The sequence below is a fragment of the Miscanthus floridulus genome, chromosome 17, assembly GCF_019320115.1.
Source record: "Miscanthus floridulus cultivar M001 chromosome 17, ASM1932011v1, whole genome shotgun sequence".
In the NCBI taxonomy this organism is placed as follows: Eukaryota; Viridiplantae; Streptophyta; class Magnoliopsida; order Poales; family Poaceae; genus Miscanthus; species Miscanthus floridulus.
The window spans coordinates 79,543,649-79,563,514 of NC_089596.1; positions in this window are offsets into that span (position 1 = coordinate 79,543,649).

A 19,866-nucleotide genomic window follows, 5' to 3' on the forward strand; every position below is an offset into this window, starting at 1 on the left:
TATAGCCTAGTGCATGAGCATCTCGGCCTCTACCGTGACGCACGTAACACCCTGGATGCCCATAGGCATAGATGAAGCGATGAGAGAGAGGAAGCCAACCATGGTTATCACCCTCATCGTGATGGACGCTATGACAGTGGCGAGGATCGGCCTGAGCCCCGACCTACTGAGACCTCAGGCCTTTGGCCGACACATCCTCAATGCCGCCTTCCCACCATGGTACCGACCATCGAGCAACATCTCAAAATACTCTAGGGAAACAAACCCTGGACTGTGGCTTGAGGACTACCAGCTTGCTTGCCAAGCTAGTGGAGTAGATAATGACAATTTGATTATCCGCAACCTTCCATTGTTCCTGGCCGATTCGGTGCGAACATGGTTGGAGCACCTTCCGCCCAACCAGATTCTAGGTTAGGCGGACCTAAAGGAGATTTTCGTGGGAAACTTCTAGGGCACCTAAGCGCCTCCTAGAAACCCATGGGATCTTAAAAACTACCGACAAAAGTCTAGGGAAACTCTGTGAGTACATCCAGTGCTTTTCCTGGTAGTGCAACGAACTACCCGACATCGTAGACATCGATGTTATAGGAGCCTTCCTATCCGAGACCACCTACGAGTCCTTGGTTCACAAGCTGGTACATAAGGGCCCATGAACCACCAAGGAGCTCCTCGACATCACCACCAGCCATGCCTTAGGTGAGGAGGTGATCAGAGCGATTTTCGACCACCCCAAGGGCAAGGCGAAGCAGGACGAGGACGCCAGCGAAGGCGCCTCCAACCGCCCCAACAAGAAGAAGAACAAGCAGCAGCGTGAGGGCTCATGTAACACCCTAGGTGTTAGGCTTGCACTTTTGCACTTGCATTTCATGAGCACAAGCATCATCTAAGCATTCATGAACATGAGCATATGAAATTTCATCTCATTCTTATACTTTTTCACATGAAATGTTGATTCATATATATATGCTAATGCCTACATATGCTAGGATTTATATATGACCAATGTATAAAATGTTTGTGGGACCTTAGGAGTACCTTAAACATGTTTAGAATGTCACATGGAACAACTTTGGTATTCATGACTTGGAACAATTTGGTCTCTAAGTCATGGTTATAGTATAATTTACCATTTTCAAGTTGTATGTTTGACCTAAGTTCAACTATAGCATAGAGTGTTTGCATGGCAGTGCACCCTTCAGAAAAGTTATAGTACTTGACTAGAGTAACAACTTTTATTTTTGGGTCAAGAGCTAATTCAGTGCCTAACATGGTCAAATAGAGCTCACAAGAATCAACAAAGTACTATTTTCACACTTAAAATTTTCTCTAACTCTAAGAACTGATTTATAGTTTCATGTGCCATACTTTGAAGCTTTACAATTTGAAAACTAGCTTGAATTAGACTAAGCTCATTTAAGCAAAGTTGGAGTTTACATGTAGCTCTACAACTTTTATTAATGGAGTTTTTGCTAACTCACCATAGATTAGGAGTACTAATGGCTTGAACATGCGCTGTCAGATGGCCTGATGTCGGGTTTGAACCAGGCATCGCGCGTCGTCAGTGGCCGACCACGCTAGGCCACGGTTGCCATGTGGTGGCCGTACGTCGGCAATGGCTGAGCTGGTCGGGCCAACGTGCAGACAAGAGGTCTATGGTTGGTCATGGCAGTAGCATCACCCTGCTCTGCTCTACCACCTCGAACCACCAATTTGACCTCTCGAGTCAAGGTTAGGCCGTATTTCCAGTCGCCGTGCCCGTCATGGCCGCGGTGCGCCACCGAGCGCGAGCTCGCCATGGCTAGCTGGAATGCGTGCACCTCCGCTTTTTCTCTCCCTCCTTTGGTCTTCGCCATAGGTCCTAGGATCTTAACCCATCGTCCTTTTTAGATGCTACTGCTAGGTTACACCGAAACGCACCACCGCTCCCGTGCGCGGCCGCCATGGCCGCCATGACATGCAAGCTCGCCATTGTCGAGCTGACCCATCACCTCCATCCTCTCTCGCACGCCTTAGGTTGAGCAACCATAGACATAGTAGGTGGCATGACGGAGACCTGCCTCTCACCGCCATTTAGCCGGAACACCAAGAGCACCACCATGCTCTGTGCGCTGCGCGCAGTGGCATGCATGCGGTCAGAGCTCACCGGCGCCACCCCTAACCCTAACCTGCATCATTTAGCTTTGCTAGGTCACCATGTAGATGTAGTGAGCCTTGCCTGAGCTTACCATGGCCAGAGCTCATCGGAGCACTACCGCGCAGCTCCACCATCTGCCATGGCCACCGTCGAGCCTACTTCAGCGAACGTCCGAGCCAACCAAGTACACCCATCGATGCGGGATGTCGAGGCGAAGCCGTCGGTGGTGACCTCACCGCTAGTGACCTCACCGGCGACGAGCAGTGGCCGGTCAATCACTGTGCTCTACTCTGTGTGACTGATGCATGGGACCAGTTGGCTCGGGGTCCCGCTGTTAGCCTCTGGGTACCTTGGAGTCGGGTGTGTCTAGCATTTAGGTTTAGTTTGATTTTTGATTTCTTTCACAGATTTAAACACCAACTTCAAAAATTCATATCTAGAGCTAGGAGTGTCCAAATTGAGTGAACCAAATTTTGTTGGTTTCCTCATGAAGTGAGTATTTGATAAAAATATGAAATTCACTGTTTCTAGTATTTTTATGGGAGAATAAAATAGAGCTATATAACTGCTTTTTAAATATTTTGAATCTTGTAAAACACATAATTTGAGCTAGGAATGTGATAAAAATGATATTCTAATTTTGATGGTCTTGTGTTGACATGCTATAGCTAGGAAAAATACTAAACTTGTAGTAGTCATACTTTTAATATGGTCTTCCTATTTAACCTTAAATAATTGCTAGTTTGTAGTGAAAATAAATGTGATAAAAATACATAACTAATGATCATGCAAATTTTTACACAGTGTTATGGTACTAGGATGCATGTAAGAAAAATATGAAATCTGTTGTTTGATACTTTTCACTAGACTAAACTATTTTTGCTAAAATAAGCCTATGCAACTTATCATTTTTGTAGAGATGGCTATACTTATCTAAATAGCATGAAATTTGTATAGTAGAGTTCTTGGAGCATTAGTAGGCTACTATAATTTTATTAGAATTTATTGTGCACTTTTGATATATTTTCCTTATTTCACCTTAGTATCCAAATAAATTAATAAACGCATTTAAATAATTTACTTGGGCTTGACCATCATGTTTTCTAAAATTTATATGATTCCTATGAACTGTTGGAACCATTGGTTATGCCCAAATTTGATTGCTTGTATGCAGTGAAATATTAATTGCTCTATAATTCAATTTTTGTGACTATTTGGACAATTTCTGGTGGGAAGTAAATTGCATGAGTAAAATGGTGTTTGCTATGAATATTGTCAATAACAAAGTTGTAGATAACTTACTTATCTTGCTCGTGTCAAATTTTGATATCAATAGGCTAAATGGTTTGAGAGTTATAGCTGTTAGAAGTTGATCTCCAGAAATGCTTATTCTCTAGAAAGTTTTGGATAGACCTGAGAAGTTTACCTATTTTGACTATGATAATGGTTGAATCACCTTTTGGTGATTAAAGGAAGGTTATAGGAAGTTTTATAATGTTTCTAGAAAATCTAGGATCATAGTGTTTAGTTGAGTAGAACTCCAGATATAACCAAATTAAGTAGTTGTTGTTTACAGTAGGAAATGACTAAGTCAAGTATAGTTGTTTGTCTTATGTGATGCTTATGTTGATGCTTAGGCTAATTGAGATTAGTTGTTAGCTGCAGGTTCTAGGCCTCTTAGGGATGATGAACAACTTTACCTTAGATTGCTAGAACTTGGTGAGTGCATGTTTCATGTATTATAGAAAAGATATGCACCTACTTAGTAAAAAATCAACTAGAAGAAAGTTATACATCCACTTGGTCAACAAGTGTTAAACTTATCATACACCTTGCGGATAACCATGCTCATGCATGCACAATTTATCATATCATCTCATCTCTTATGCATTCATGGTACTTATTTGTGCATATGCATGCAATAGGTTCCCCAAAAGGAGTGACACTTCTCGAGTTCGAACCCGAGCATCAGGAGGAGCAGCAGGTAGCCTAGGAGTAGGAAGTTCAGGCGGAAGGAGGAGTCAACATAGAAGATCTCCCTGAGTGTTCTGACCACCAAACTTCCTTGTTCTTGAAAGGCAAGCCCTAGAGCATTATAAGCCTCCTATGTTTTTATAAATATCACTTGCGTCCTTTATGTTTGATACATTTGGTTATAAGAGTTGATTGGAACCACTTGTTGCATGTATTATCCTTGTCTAGATAAATATATCTTGAATCCTTGATAGGTCTAGAATCGAATATATGCTTAGCCTTGCTTAGTCCCGTAGAAGTCAGGTGATTTCCTATCACCTGAAACATATAGGTAGATAATTGATCACAGTTGGCTATAATTGCTATCATGAAAATAACCATGTGTTGATGAATAAAAAGGAGGCCGGGCGAGATTGTGATAAAGAAGCACAAGGCATGGAGGTCTTGGTGCCTATTTATCCCCATCTATGTCGATTAAGGACCGATTCGTTGTACTTCCTCATGTCATGTTGAACACATGGCTAGCACTTAGTTGGCTAGATAAGTCATTTCGACAATAAAGCCAAGTAGCTCAATTCAAGCCGAGCCTCAGTAAGTGAAAGGGTGCACATTGGAGGTAGTAAGGATGTGTGGAGAGCCAATGGTGTAAGTCCAAGGGTGGGTTCGAGTCCCAATCTTCCTGGTAGATTGGTAGAATCTCTGAGGGTGCAGCACTAATCGAACCCATGAAGTATGGGTTTGTGTTAAGAATAATTCCCTAGCTAGGTAGGAATTGATTCGAATCGCCATCTCTTCTGAATAGTGAGAACTTGACTGAGTAGCGGCAACGTAGAGTAACTTAATGGATACTAGATGATTATGATGATGCTCGAATTATTCTTATAACCAGATATGGTTACTAATGCTTGTTAGTTTAATCAAGTGATTGCTTTAGTGAAGGTGCTAATCTAGAGATGCTTAATTGAATAGGTATTCAAATTGATGCTAGAGATACTAAATATCTAAGTTATGTTACTCAAGCTTTTTTGCAAAATGTTGTCAAGCTAACTCCACCGATAAAGTCTTGCATACTCCTTGGTGTCATATTATTTCTAGTTTATGATGGGTAAGTCTAGCTGAGTACATTCTCGTACTCAGGGTTTATTCCCTCTTGTTGCAGATGACATGATGTACCATTGGTACTTTAAGAACTGCCTTCATCCTACCATGGATGAGGACTAAACCATGGGGCATGGTACTCCTAAGTTATCCCCTCTATTCTGCTTTTGCTGGAATGACCGTAGCATTGGCATGTATTTGAACTACATGTGATGTTGATGTTAAACTACTTTGCTTCCGCTATTTAAACTTGGTTTGTAATAACTATGTGAACTCCGATGTATGTGAGAAAATTATGAAATATTTGTGAACTGTGATGTAATATGTGACTGGTTATGTTGAATCATGTACGATCTTGGTTTGTATGTTGGTTTGTTTGAGATCCCTCATGATTTCACTAGAGTACCGAGTTTATATGGGCTCAAGTATGATGGTTTGATCTCTCAGGCGATTGCTATTGTACTTGTGCTCTTATAAATTGGACGGTTCTATTACAGCTGGTATTGGAGCAAGGTTCAACACTAAACTAGTCATATGGGTATTTAAAATAAAGGTTCTGTTTTATAAAATCAGTTTGACAACTTATAGCTATATATAGGTGTGTTAAAAATTTGAATTTTTAAATTTAGAGTAAGCCCAGTTAAGGACTATCAGGTAGCTAATTAAGTACTAACATGGGTTTTTTTTACTTTCGTTGTCCATACAACATGCTATTGTTTGGATGCCATTCACTTGAGTGGTAATGTATGGATTGAATGCCTCTACGCCAAGGTAAGAAGGTAAGTTGATAAGTGGCATGACCGCAAGATGTGAGCGTGCGGTCGGGGAGAGCTATACGACTATATATGCATGCTTGCATGTGTGTATGGTACATATTTAATTGTGGGTAATAAATTGTCATTGGGTAGCTTTGATATGGAAGTATATGTATGGGCATACATATATGGAAGTATTTAGTTGCAACCTAGAGCCCAGAATTACATTTTTGCATATATAAGTGTTGAGTTGGGCTATAATAAAATTCTTGTGTAGGTACACTAATAGCGAATCGTGTAGCCCGATTAGTTACGTATATTGAGAGAACGTATGTATGCCACCATGTATGTGGCTAGAATTTTAAAATTTTCCTAAGATTTGTGAGGACATACGGAACGTGCATGCATCATGTTCACTTTTGCATTTATATTGTTGCATCCCTCCCTTAATTATAATTGCTTACCCCATTCATTGAATTTCTTCTCATGTATGATATTCTCTCACAAGAGTTGCACACTTTGCTACAGATGGTAGCACCAGGAGCCTTGCCTCATAGTGACATGTTCCTGGCTATGTTTGGCACTCCTACCTTGTTGTGGAGGGTGCTAAACTCAGTTGGGTACGCTGAGCCACCCCGCTACTTCTGGAGGGAAGTGGCAGCTGAGGGGTGGCTGTGGTATGATGTGCAGATTACCTTTCTAACCCATGCAAACAATCCATAGTGGCAGGGTTGGAGTATTGAATCAGATGGGCTGTCTCCTTAGGAAGGTGCCCAAGTGGTAGCTTTGGAGGCACTGAGTGAGATTTGTTAGGAGTTTGGTGACGAGCTTGTCAATGGTCCAGCCAAAACCTTTCTCTGGGTGTATCCATCGATGACTGCTTGGATGCAGCCAGGCGGCAATGCACTGGTAAGAGACCATGATGAGCGAGCAGAGAGCTCTAGTGCTGCTATGAGTGCTATGTTCACTGTCCTGAAGATGTTCTACTCCCGCCAAGACAAGTACGTCAACTGCATGCTAGAGCTCCAATGAGCATAGGCCACACAACGCCAGCTGCGAAGGCATGTGCATAGGCATCGAAGGGCAGCTAAAGAGGCTCAGCGGGAAACTAATAATGCTATTATAGATTTAGAAGCTCACCGGGTTCAATTGGTGAATGCTATTGCAGAAAGAGATGCAGCTAGGGCTAAGTTATAGGACATCCATGCTGAGAGGGACGAGATCATTTGCCTTGCTGAAACTAGGGAGGTAGCTAGAATCTAGACTGTCTTTCGGGCTACTAGGTAGGCAATGGAGTTTGATCATAGAGAGCATGAACTCATATGCTAGATTGAGGAGCTATAGCTAGATGTTCATCGTCTCAACAACATGGTGAACCCAATTCTTCCTCTAGCTCTAGCGGTGGAAGAAGATCCCAATGTGTTGATTGTTGAGGACAATGGCATGGAGGTGGACGCTGAGGATGAGCCTGAAGATGAGGAAATCGAGCCTTTTGAGGATGACTAGGGTGATGGTGTGTCTGACATTGACAGCGACCACCCCGAGGAGTAGCTTAGCTTTAGTATCTAACTAGATGCGTTAGCTCTCTATCTTTGATCATTTATGTAATGAACTCATAATTTAGTTCAATCTCATGGTGTACCCTTTGATGTACTCTTAAAACCTTGCATGTAATCCATGTTGTGGTTGCACTTTTAATGAATGCCCGTTGTGTTGGCAAGCAATTTGGCATATACGGAATGCATTGTGAATGGTGTTAAGTAATATAATTGGTGATGTATGGTTGTGGGAATGAATTATTATGCCTCTGTTTTATTGTATGAATATTTATTCTCTCTAGTAAATTCAGTTTGACATAATTATATAATTCCTCTACAATTTTTCTGGCAACATCAATAATTACTTGTGGTTGCAAATCTATAGATGACGCACACTCGTAGGGGAGCTGGTGGAGATGATGTAGGTGGTAGTGGTGCTCGTGGCAATGGCAATGAGGACCTCCCACCACCACCGCATCCTACACTAGTGGAGATGATGGCCCAACTCATGGAGACCCTACGTTCCATGGGAGAAGTGCTGTGTGGTCTCGCGCATAATGCTGGCCATGGACGAGGAAGGGACCAATACCAAGGACCTAAACCTAACTAGTTCAGCACTTTTAAGGACTTTCTTGACACCAAGCCTCCTATTTTTAAGGAAGCAGAGGAGCCATTGAAGACAGATGAATGGCTGAATACAATTGAGCAAAAGCTCCATCTCTTAAGGCTCACAGAGCACTTGAAAATAGAATATGTGTCGCACCAACTGCAGGGGCATGCAGGCATTTGGTGGAGTCATCATCGATCCACTTTGCCTGAGGATGCTCAAATTACCTGGAACCAGTGTAAGGCTACATTTAGGGGACATTTTATTCCCCCAGGTCTTATGAGTATGAAACATATAGAATTCATGAGGCTGACGTAGGGTACCAAGAGTATAACTGAGTATCTACATGCCTTTAACAATTTGTCAAGGTACGCCATAGAGTTTGTGGATACTGATGCAAAGAAGATCGCTAGTTTTAAAAGAGGGCTTAGTCCAAAGCTGATGAAGACACTAGCTAACAACAAATGTGCTACTTTCAATGAGTTTGTTAGTGATGCTTTAACTTAAGAGAATCAGAACAACATCTATTCAGCATCTAAGAGTCATAAGAGAGCTTATGAAGTAGGTGCATCTTAGCCAAAAGCTCCTATTGCTGCGAGACCTTAGTTTTGCCCACCCGCTCCAAAGTATAGACCACCTTAGAAGAAGGTACAGACTAGTCAAAACCAGAAAGTGTATCACAAGGCTTTTTCTGTTGCCCTACCAAAGGGTAGCATAGGACAAGGAAGCTCCAATGTTCCACCTAGCAGTATGCCATGCTAGAACTACAACAAGACTAGCCATTGGTCAAGGAATTGCCCCTATCCCAAGAACAACAACAACTAGAAGCAGGGTAATCCAAATGGACATCAGGGACACGTGTAGTGTACCACCCTAGAAGAGATCCCTTTAGGTGAAGTTGTTACCGTGGGTACATTTCTTGTGAACCAACACCCCACAATTGTTTTATTTGATTATGGAGCTTCACATTCATTTATGAGTCAAATATTTGCATCCAAGCATGATCAAAGAGTAGTTACTATAGATAAAGGTGGTTATTGCATAAGTACAGCCGAAAATAATGTCTCTACCAACTAGATAGTCAGAGATGTGCACATCTCAATAAGCAACCGAGAGTATACCTCAAATCTTGTAGTATTGCTAGGGTTGGGGATAGATGTAATATTGGGTATGAAATGGATGAGTGGCCATGGAGTTCTCATTGACACTTCGACTAGAACCATCATGTTGAGAGAACCCTAAAGTAACGATGCTTTCTTAGTGCCACTTCCTAGAAATCTTGATCTCCAAAACTTCGCCGGTGCTATTCAGACCACAACCCTCCTTGATATTCCAATGGTATGTGAGTTTCTAGATGTGTTTCTAGATGAATTGCCTAGGTTGCCACTCGATAGTGATGTTGAGTTTAAGATTGAGTTATTGCTGGGTACAGTACCCATCTCTTGGAGGTTGTATAGAATGCCACCAAATGAGCTAACTAAGCTTAAGGTTCAATTACAAGGGCTTTTGGAGAAAGGTCTCATTCAACCTAGCTCATCTCCATGGGGTTGTCCTGCCTTATTTGTGAAGAAGAAAGACAAATCCTTATGGATGTGTGTGGACTACCGACCACTTAATACCATAATGGTTAAGAACAAGTATCCTTTGTCTCGAATTGATATCTTGTTTGATAAATTGTCAAGGGCTAAGGTGTTCTTCAAAATTAATTTGAGATCTGGTTACCATCAGATTAAAATCAGATCGGAAGACATACCTAAAACTGCCTTTTCCACTAGGTATGGCCTGTATGAGTATTTGGTCATGTCCTTTGGGCTAACAATTGCTCATGCATATTTCATGTATCTAATGAATTCGGTGTTCATGCCCGAGCTGGATAAGTTCATGGTTGTGTTCATCGATGACATTCTGATCTATTCAGAAAATGAGGAGGATCACGTAGAACACTAGAGAATTGTGCTAACTAGACTAAGAGAACATAAGCTGTATGCTAAGTTTAGCAAGTGTGAGTTTTGGCTTTGAAAGGTACCTTTTCTAGGGCACGTGCTGTTAGAAAATGGGATCTCTATAGACCCCTCTAAGGTGCAAGATGTCATGGATTGGAAGGCCCCGACTTCAGTCCACGAAGTTCGAAGTTTTCTTGGTTTAGCAGGTTACTACCATCAGTTCATTCTAAACTTCTCAAAAATTGCTAAGCCAATGACAAGACTGCTTTAGAAAGATGAGAAGTTTGTATGGACTCTAGAGTGTGAAGCTATTTTTCACACTTTATGGACTTTGTTGACTTTGGCTCCTATTTTGGCCCAACCTGATATCGAGAAACCTTTTGATATGTTTTGTGATGCATCAGATTGGTTTGGGATGTGTACTTATGCAGGAAGGCCGAGTCATTACTTATGCCTCATGTCAGCTGAAGAAGCATGAAGCCAATTACCCAACTCATGACTTAGAATTAGCAGCAGTTGTCCATGCATTGAAGATTTGGCAGCGCTATTTGCTTGGCAATGTGTCATGTCTACACAGATCATAAGAGTCTTAAGTATATCTTCACTCAACCTAAATTGAATATGAGACAAAGAAGATGGCTAGAATTGATCAAATATTACAATTTAGAAGTACAGTATCATCCTGGCAAAGTGAATGTTGTTGCAGATGCTTTGAGCCGAAAGTCTCATTGCAATTCCCTATTAGAAGATGGCTTCAATTTGTTACATCCCGCTGTGCTGCACAATATAATGACTAGTTGTTCTCTTGAGAGCAAGATCATCGAGCTTCAGAAGACCGATCCAGGTGTGTTCCACATCAAAAGAAAGATGAAAGAGCAGGAGACTAAACATTTTAGGATAGATGAGAAACGGTATTATATGGTTTAAAGATAGACTAGTAGTGTTGAAGGATAAGGAACTTAGAAACCAGATCTTAGGAGAGGCTCACTCTTCTAAACTATCCATTCATTCTGGTAGTAGCAAAATGTATCAAGACTTGAAGAACCGTTTTTGGTGGTCCAAAATGAAGGAGATTACAGCTTATGTTGCTAAATGTGATATTGTTGCCGAGTTAAGGCTGTTCATTTGAAACCTGCTAGACTGCTTCAACCACTGTCCATTCTAGGTTGGAAGTGGGAAAAAGTTAGCATGGATTTTATTGTTGGACTTCCCCCTACTCATAAGAATTATGATTCCATATGGGTGATTGTGGATCGCCTAACTAAGTCTGCGCATTTCATTCCAGTCAGAACCAACTATCGACCGCATGAGTATGTTGAGTTGTATATATACCACATAGTACATCTACGTGGCATGCCAAGAACCATTGTGTCTGACAGAGGGCCTCAGTTCACTGCTAGTTTTTGGGATCATTTGCACAAGATGTTAGGCACCAACTTGGTCAGAAGTTCTGCCTATCACGCTCAGACCTCCAGGCAAACAGAACGTGTAAATCAAATATTGGAAGACATATTGAGAGCTTGTGTCATCTCTTCAAAAGGTTCATGGGAAAAATGGTTACCTTTAGTCGAGTTTTCCTACAACAATAGTTATCAAGAGAGTATTAAGATGGCTCCTTTTGAAGCTTTGTATGGCCATAAATGTAGAACTCCTTTGAATTGGGTTGAACCCAGAGTAAGGAGATACTATGGTATTGATTTTATCAAAGAGGCTGAAGAGCAGGTGCATATAATTCAACAACATTTAGAAACCGCTCAATCAAGGCAGAAGAGTTATGCGGACAAGAGAAGAAGACATATTGAGTTTAAAGTAGGTGATTATGTATACGTGAAAGTGTCGCCAATGAAAAGGGTACAATGGTTTGGGGTAAAAAGAAAGCTTGCACCCAGATATGTAGGTCCATATCTAATCATTGAGAAAAATGGAAGAGTAGCCTACAAGATCCAGTTACCTCTAGAAATGAGGGCTATCTTCAACATTTTTCATGTATCCCAATTAAAGAAATGTTTATGTGTTCTAGAAGAAAGAGTGGAGGTCAGAGATATCAAGTTAGAATCAGATCTAGCCTATGAAGAGAAGCCGGTGCAAATTATAGATAGCATGGATAGAGTAACTCAAAACCATGTGTTCAAGTTTCACAAAGTGACATGGAATAATCATAGTGAGCAAGATGCTACGTAGGAAAGGGAACATTATTTATGTGAGGTTTATCACTCCTTTTACAAAAAGTGGTAGGTCTTTCGAATATCGGGGCAAGATTTCTACAAGGAGGAGGGGCTGTAACACCCTAGGTGTTAGGCTTGCACTTTTGCACTTGCATTTCATGAGCACAAGCATCATCCAAGCATTCATGAACATGAGCATATGAAATTTCATCTCATTCTTATACTTTGTCACATGAAATGTTGATTCGTATATATATGCTAATGTGTACATATGCTAGGATTTACATATGACTAATGTATAAAATGTTTGTGGGACCTTAGGAGTACCTTAGACATGTTTAGAATGTCACATGGAACAACTTTGGTATTCTTGACTTGGACCAATTTGGTCTCTAAGTCATGGTTATAGTATAATTTACCATTTTCAAGTTGTATATTTGACCTAAGTTCAACTATAACATAGAGTGTTTGCATGGCAGTGCACCCTTAAGAAAAGTTGTAGTACTTGACTAGAGTAACAACTTTATTTTTGGGTCAAGAGCTAATTCAGTGCCTAACATGGTCCAATAGAGCTCACAAGAATCAACAAAGTACTATTTTCACACTTAGAATTTTCTCTAAGTCTAAGAACTGATTTACAGTTTCATGTGCCATACTTGGAAGCTTTATAATTTGAAAACTAGCTTGGATTAGACCAAGCTCATTTAAGCAAAGTTGGAGTTTACATGTAGCTCTACAACTTTTATTAATTGAGTTTTTGCTAACTCACCATAGATTAGGAGTACTAATGGCTTGAACATGCGCTGTCAAATGGCCTAATGTCGGGTTTGAACCGGGTGCCGCGCGCCATCAGTGGCCGACCGCACCAGGCCATGGCAGCCATGTGGTGGTCGTACATCGGCGATGGTCGAGCTAGTTAGGCCAACGTGCGGACAAGAGGGCCACATCCCTGTTGCTCCACTCCCACTCACACACTCCTCTCTCTCGCCCGCGCACGTAGAGCCAGCAGCAGCGCCACCGTCGCCATCGCCGCCGTGACTTCGCTGGGCTCTCGCGTAGCTGTCATTGCTCCAATGTCCAATTGCTCATGCAAGTAGCATCACCCTGCTCCACTCTACCACCTCAAACCACTAATTTGACCTCTCAAGTCAAGGTTAGGCCATATTTCCAGTCACCGTGCCCGCCATGGCCGCGGTGCGTCGTCGAGCGCAAGCTCGCCGTAGCCAGCCAGAACGCGTGCACCTCTGCTCCTTCTCTCCCTCCTCTAGTCTTCACCATAGGTCCTAGGATCTAAACCCATAGTCCTTTTTAGATGCTACCGCCAGGTTACACCTGAACGCACCATCGCTCCCACGCACGGCTGCCATGGCTTCCTTGACATGCAAGCTCACCGTTGCCGAGCTGATCCATCACTTCCATCCTCTCTCGCACACCTTAGGTTGAGCAACCATAGACCTAGTAGGTGGCATGACGAAGACCTGCCTCTCGTCGCCGTCCAGCTAGAACACCGAGAGCACCACCGTGCTCTATGCGCCGCCGCAGCGGCATGCATGCGGTCAGAGCTCACCGACGCCACCTCGAACCCTAACCTGCTTCCTTTAGCTTTGCTAGGTCACCATGTATATGTAGTGAGCCTCACCTGAGCTTACCATGGCTAGAGCTCATTGGAGCGCTACCATGCAGCTTTGCCGTCTGCCATGGCCACCGTCGAGCCTACTTCGACAAACCGCCGAGCCAACCAAGTACACCCATCGATGCGGGACATCGAGGTGAAGCCGTTTGTGGTGACCTCGCCGACGACGAGCAGTGGCCGGTCAATCACCGTGCTCTACTCTATGTGACTAACGCATGGGACCAGTTGAGTCGGGGTCCCGTTGTCAGCCTATGGGTACCCTAGAGTCGGGTGTCTAGCATTTAGGTTTAGTTTGATTTTTGATTTCTTTCATAGATTTAAACACCAACGTCAAAAATTCATATCTAGAGCTAGGTGTGTCCAAATTGAGTGAACCAAATTTTTTTGGTTTCCTAATGAAGTGTCGTATTTGATAAAAATATGAAATTCATTGTTTATGGTATTTTTCTAGGAGAATAAAATAGAGCTAAATAACTGCTTTTTGAATGTTTTCAATCTTGTAAAATACATAACTTGAGTTGGGAAAAATATGAAATTTGTTGTTTGACACTTTTCACTAGGCTAAATTATTTTTGCTAAAATAAGCCTATGCAACTTGTCATTTCTTTAGAGATGGCTATACTTATTCAAATGGCATGAAATTTGTATAGTAGACTTCTTGGAGCATCAGTAGCCTATTGTAATTTTATCAGAATTTATGGTGCACGTTTGATATATTTTCCTTATTTCACCTTAGTATCCAAATAAATTAATAAATGCATTTAAATAATTTACTTGGGCTTGACCATCATGTTTTCTATAATGTATATGATTCCTATGAACTGTTGGTACCATTGGTTATGCCCAAATTTGATTGCTTGTATGCAGTGAAATATTAATTGCTCTATAATTCAATTTTTGTGACTGTTTAGACAGTTTTGGTTGTGAAGTAAATTACATGGGTAAAACGATGTTTGCTGTGAATATTATCAATAACAAAGTTGTAGATAACTTACTTATCTTGCTTGTGTCAAATGTTGATATCAATAGGCTAAATGGTTTGAGAGTTATAGCTGTTAGAAGTTGATCTCCAAAAATACTTATTCTCTAGAAATTTTTGGACAGACCTAAGAAGTTTACCTATTTTGACTATGATAATGGTTGAATCACCTTTTGGTGATTAAAGGAGGGTTATAGGAAGTTTTATAATATTTCTAGAAATTCCAAGATTATAGTGTTTGGTTGAGTAGAACTCCAGATATAACCAAATTAAGTAGTTGTTGTTTATAGCAGGAAATAACTAAGTCAAGTATAGTTGTTTGTCTTATGTGATGCCTGTGTAGATGCTTAGGCTAATTGAGATTAGTTGTTAGCTGTAGGTTTTAGGCCTCTTACGGATGATGAACAACTTTACCTTAGATTGCTAGAACTTGGTGAGTGTATGTTTCTTGTATTATAGGAAATATATGCACCTACTCAGTAAAAATCAACTAGAAGAAAGTTATACATCCACTTGGTCAACGAGTGTTAAACTTGTCATACACATGTGCGGATAACCATGCTCATGCATACACAATTTATCATATCTTCTCATCTCTTATGCATTCATGGTACTCATTTGTGCATATGCATGCAATAGGTTCCCCGAAAGGAGTGATGCTTCTCGAGTTCAAACCCAAGCATCTGGAGGAGCAGTAGGTAGCCCAGGAGTAGGAAGTTCAGGTGGAAGGAGGAGTCAACATAGAAGATCTCCTTGAGTGTCCTGACCACCAACCTTCTTCATTCTTGAAAGGCAAGCCCCAGAGCATTATAAGCCTCCTATGTTTTTATAAATATCACTTGCATCCTTTATGTTTGATGCATTTGGTTATAAGAGTTGATTGGAACCACTTGCTGCATATATTATCCTTGTCTAGATAAATATATCTTGAATCCTTGGTAGGTCCAGAATCAAATATATACTTAGCCTTGCTTAGTCCGCTAGAAGTCAGGTGATTTCCTATCACCTAAAACATTTAGGTAGATAACTGATCACAATTGGCTATAATTGCTATCATGGAAATAACCATGTGTTGATGAATAAAAAGGAGACCGAGCGGGATTGTGATAAAGAAGCATAAGGCATGGAGTTCTTGGTGTCTATTTATCCTCATCTATGTCGATTAAGGACTGGTTCGTTGTACATCCTCATGTCATGTTGAACTCATGTCTAGCACTTATTTGGCTAGATAAGTCGTTCTGACTGTGAAGCCGAGTAGCTCAATTTAGGTCAGGCCCCGGTAAGTGAAAGTGCGCACACTGGAGGCAGTAAGGATGTGCGGAGAGCCAATGGCATAAGTGCGTGGTCGGGTTCAAGTCCTGATCTTCCTGGTAGATGGTAGAATCTCTGAGGGTGCAGTGCTGATCGGACCCTTAAAGTTGGTTCCTGAGTTGTACCAAAGGTGACCCAATGCGACCCCGATGGGGAAAGTATGGGTTTGTGTTAGGAATAATTTCCTAGCTTGGTAGGAATCGATTTGAATCACCGTCTCTCCTGGATAGTGAGAACTTAACTAAGCAGCGACAACGTAGAGTAACTTAATGGATACTAGATGGTTATGATGATGCTCAAATTATTCTTATAATCAGATATGGTTACTAATGCTTGTTAGTTTAATCAAGTGATTGCTTTAGTGTAGGTGCTAATCTAGAGATGCTTAATTGAATAGGTATTCAAATTGATGCTAGAGATACTAAATCTCAAAGTTATGTTACTTATGCTTTTCTACAAAATGTTGTCAAGCTACCTCCACCGATAAAGCCTTGCATACTCCTTGGTGTCATATTATTTCTGGTTTATGATGGGTAAGTCTAGATGAGTACATTCTCGTACTTAGGGTTTATTCCTTCTTGTTGCAGATGACATGATGTACCATGGGTACTATAAGAACTGCCTTTATCCTACCATGGATGAGGACTAAACTATGGGGCATGGTACTCCTGAGTTATCCCCTCTATTCTATTTTTGCTAGAATGACCATAGCACTGGCATGTATTTGAACTACGTGTGATGTTGATGTTAAACTACTTTGCTTCCATTATTTAAACTTGGTTTGTAATAACTATGTGAACTCCGATGTATGTGAGAAAATTGTGAACTATTTGTGAACTATGATGTAACATGTGACTGGTTATGTTGAATCATGTATGATCTTGGTTTGTATCTTGGTTTGTTTGAGACCCCTCATGATTTCACTAGACTACCAGATTTATATGGGCTCAAGTATGACGGTTTGATCACTCTGGTGATTGCTATTGTACTTGTGCTCTTATAAATTGGACGATTCTATTACAGCTCGCTTGTGGCCACTACCGACTATAGGGGGGGTCAAAAGCCCACCAAGGGTACCCTAGACCACTTTGAGAAGCTACTCGAAGGGCCATGCCCAAACCATGCCTTCTCCATCGAGCACCTATATAAAGACTGCATCCTCATGAAGTGGTTCCTATCCAGTGGCTCCAACAAGGGGGAGCATAGAAAGGAACCCAAGCTAGCAATAGATGACACCAAGGGTAAGGACGGTAGCTTTTCAATGTCAGATGGCTACCTCATGATCTTCGAAGGGTCGGTGGCCTATGACTCTAAGTGCCGCCAGAAGCTTGGGAAGCGCAAGGTCTACACGGCCGAGCCAGCTGTGCCTTCCTTCCTCCGATGGTCGTAGTTTGCCATCACCTTTGATTGGACCGACCACTCGGAAAGCATCCCACAGCTAGGAAGATACCCGCTCATGGTCGACCCGATCATCGGCACGAAGTGACTCACCATGGTACTGATGGATGGAGGTAGCGGCCTCAACATCATGTACGCTGAGACGCTCGACACCATGGGCATCGACCGGTTGTGCATCTGACCGACCTAGGCGCCTTGCCATGGCATTGTGCCTAGAAAGTAGGTCATGCCGCTCGGGCAGATCGATCTGCCCATCACCTTTGGGAATCCGACCAATTATAGGATAGAGATCCTTACCTTCGAGGTGGCCGGGTTCCACGGGACCTACCACACCATCATGGGACATCCATGCTACATGAAGTTCATGGTCATCCCCAACTACACCTATCTAAAGTTGAAGATGCTGGGTCCATGTGGGGTCATCACCATCGGCACCTCCTTCCAGCGCGCCTATGAGTGCGAGGTCGAGTGCTGCAAACACGCCGCAGCGATTATCACCTCCAAAGAGCTCATGACCATTAGGAAGGACATCATCAAAGAAGCGTCTAACCCCAAGTGGTCGGCTGGGTCTTTTGAACCTATGGAGGGCGCCAAGGAGGTCCTCATAGACCCTAGTGGCTCTAAGGGCAAAGTGGTGCACATCGGCACCATGCTTTCATCCAAATAGGAAAGCGCGCTCGTTGTCTTCCTCCATGCCAATAGAGACATCTTTGCGTGGAGACCCTCAGACATGCCAGGCATTCTAAGAGAAGTCACCAAGCATGCCTTGAAGATCAGGCCAGGCTTCCTACCGGTGAAATAGCGCCTATGTCGCTTCGACAAGGAGGAACACAGGGCCATCGATGAGGAGATTGCGAAGCTTTTGGCGGTTAGATTCATCAAGGAGGTGTATCACCCTAAGTGGTTAGTCAATCCTATTCTTGTAAGAAAAAAGGGTGGGAAATAGAGAATGTGTGTTGACTACATGGGTCTCAACAAAGCGTGTCCAAATGATCCATTTTCTTTGCCGCTCATAGACCAAGTAGTCGACTCAACCTTAGGGTGCGAAACCCTTTGCTTCCTTGATGCATACTCCAGGTACCATCAAATCGCGATAAAAGAGTCCAACCAGCTCACGACGTCTTTCATCACTTGATTTGGATCTTTCTGCTATGTCACAATGCCATTTGGTCTGAAAAATGCAGGGGCCACATATTAGCGTTGTATGCTCAAGTGTTTTGGAGACCTCATTGGGCATACCATTGAGGCCTACTTAGACAACATTGTGGTCAAGTCCAAATGGGCTGACCAGGTCATGGCCAACGTAGAGTAGACCTTTGCGAAACTTTGAGCAAATGACATCAAACTCAACCCCGAGAAATGCGTTTTCGGGGTCCTAAGGTGTATGCTACTAGGTTTTATTGTCTCCGAGTGTGTCATCAAAGCCAACCTGGAGAAGATCTCGGCCATCATGAGGATGGGCCCGATTCAGAACATAAAGGGGGTACAGTGAGTTGCAGGGTGCCTCACCGCACTTAGCCGCTTTATCTCACGCCTTGGTGAAAAGGTCTCCCCCTATATCAACTTCTGAAGAAAGCCAACCATTTCGAATGGACACCTGAGGCCTAGAAGGCACTTGATAAGGTCAAGCAGCTCTTCATGAAGGCCCCAATCTTGGCCCCCTGATCGATGGGGAACAGCTTCTGCTCTACATTGCTGCCACCACGTAAGTGGTTAACACTGCCCTAGTGGTAGAGTGGGAAGAAGAGGGACACACCCTCAATGTACAGCATCCCATGTACTTCATTAGCGAGATCTTGTTTGATTTCAAGACTCGCTACCCCCAAATCCAGAAACTCATATACGCCATCTTTATCGCCAAGAGGAAGTTGTGTCACTACTTCAAGTCACAGCCGGTGATGGTTAGATGTCCTTCCCTCTAGGCGAGGTCATCCAAAACTGGGATGCCACAGGAAGAATCACGAAGTGGGCACTTGAGATGATGGGTCAGGGCATTTTGTATGCCTCTCGAACGACTATCAAGTCCCAAGTGCTGGCCAATTTCGTTATAGAATAGACCAAGATACAAATGTCGCCAGCAGCCGTCGACCAAGAGTATTGGATGATGTACTTCGACGGATCGCTGATGAAGAAAGGCACTGGCATGGGGCTAGTCTTTGTTTCACCCCTCAGGGGTATGCATGAGGTACATGGTTCACATCCATTTCCCTACCTCCAACAATATGGCCAAGTTTGAGGCACTCATCAATGGCCTATGCATTGCCGTCAAGTTAGGCATCTACCGATTTGATGTCTAGGGTGACTCCTAGCTGGTCATCGACTAGGTCATGA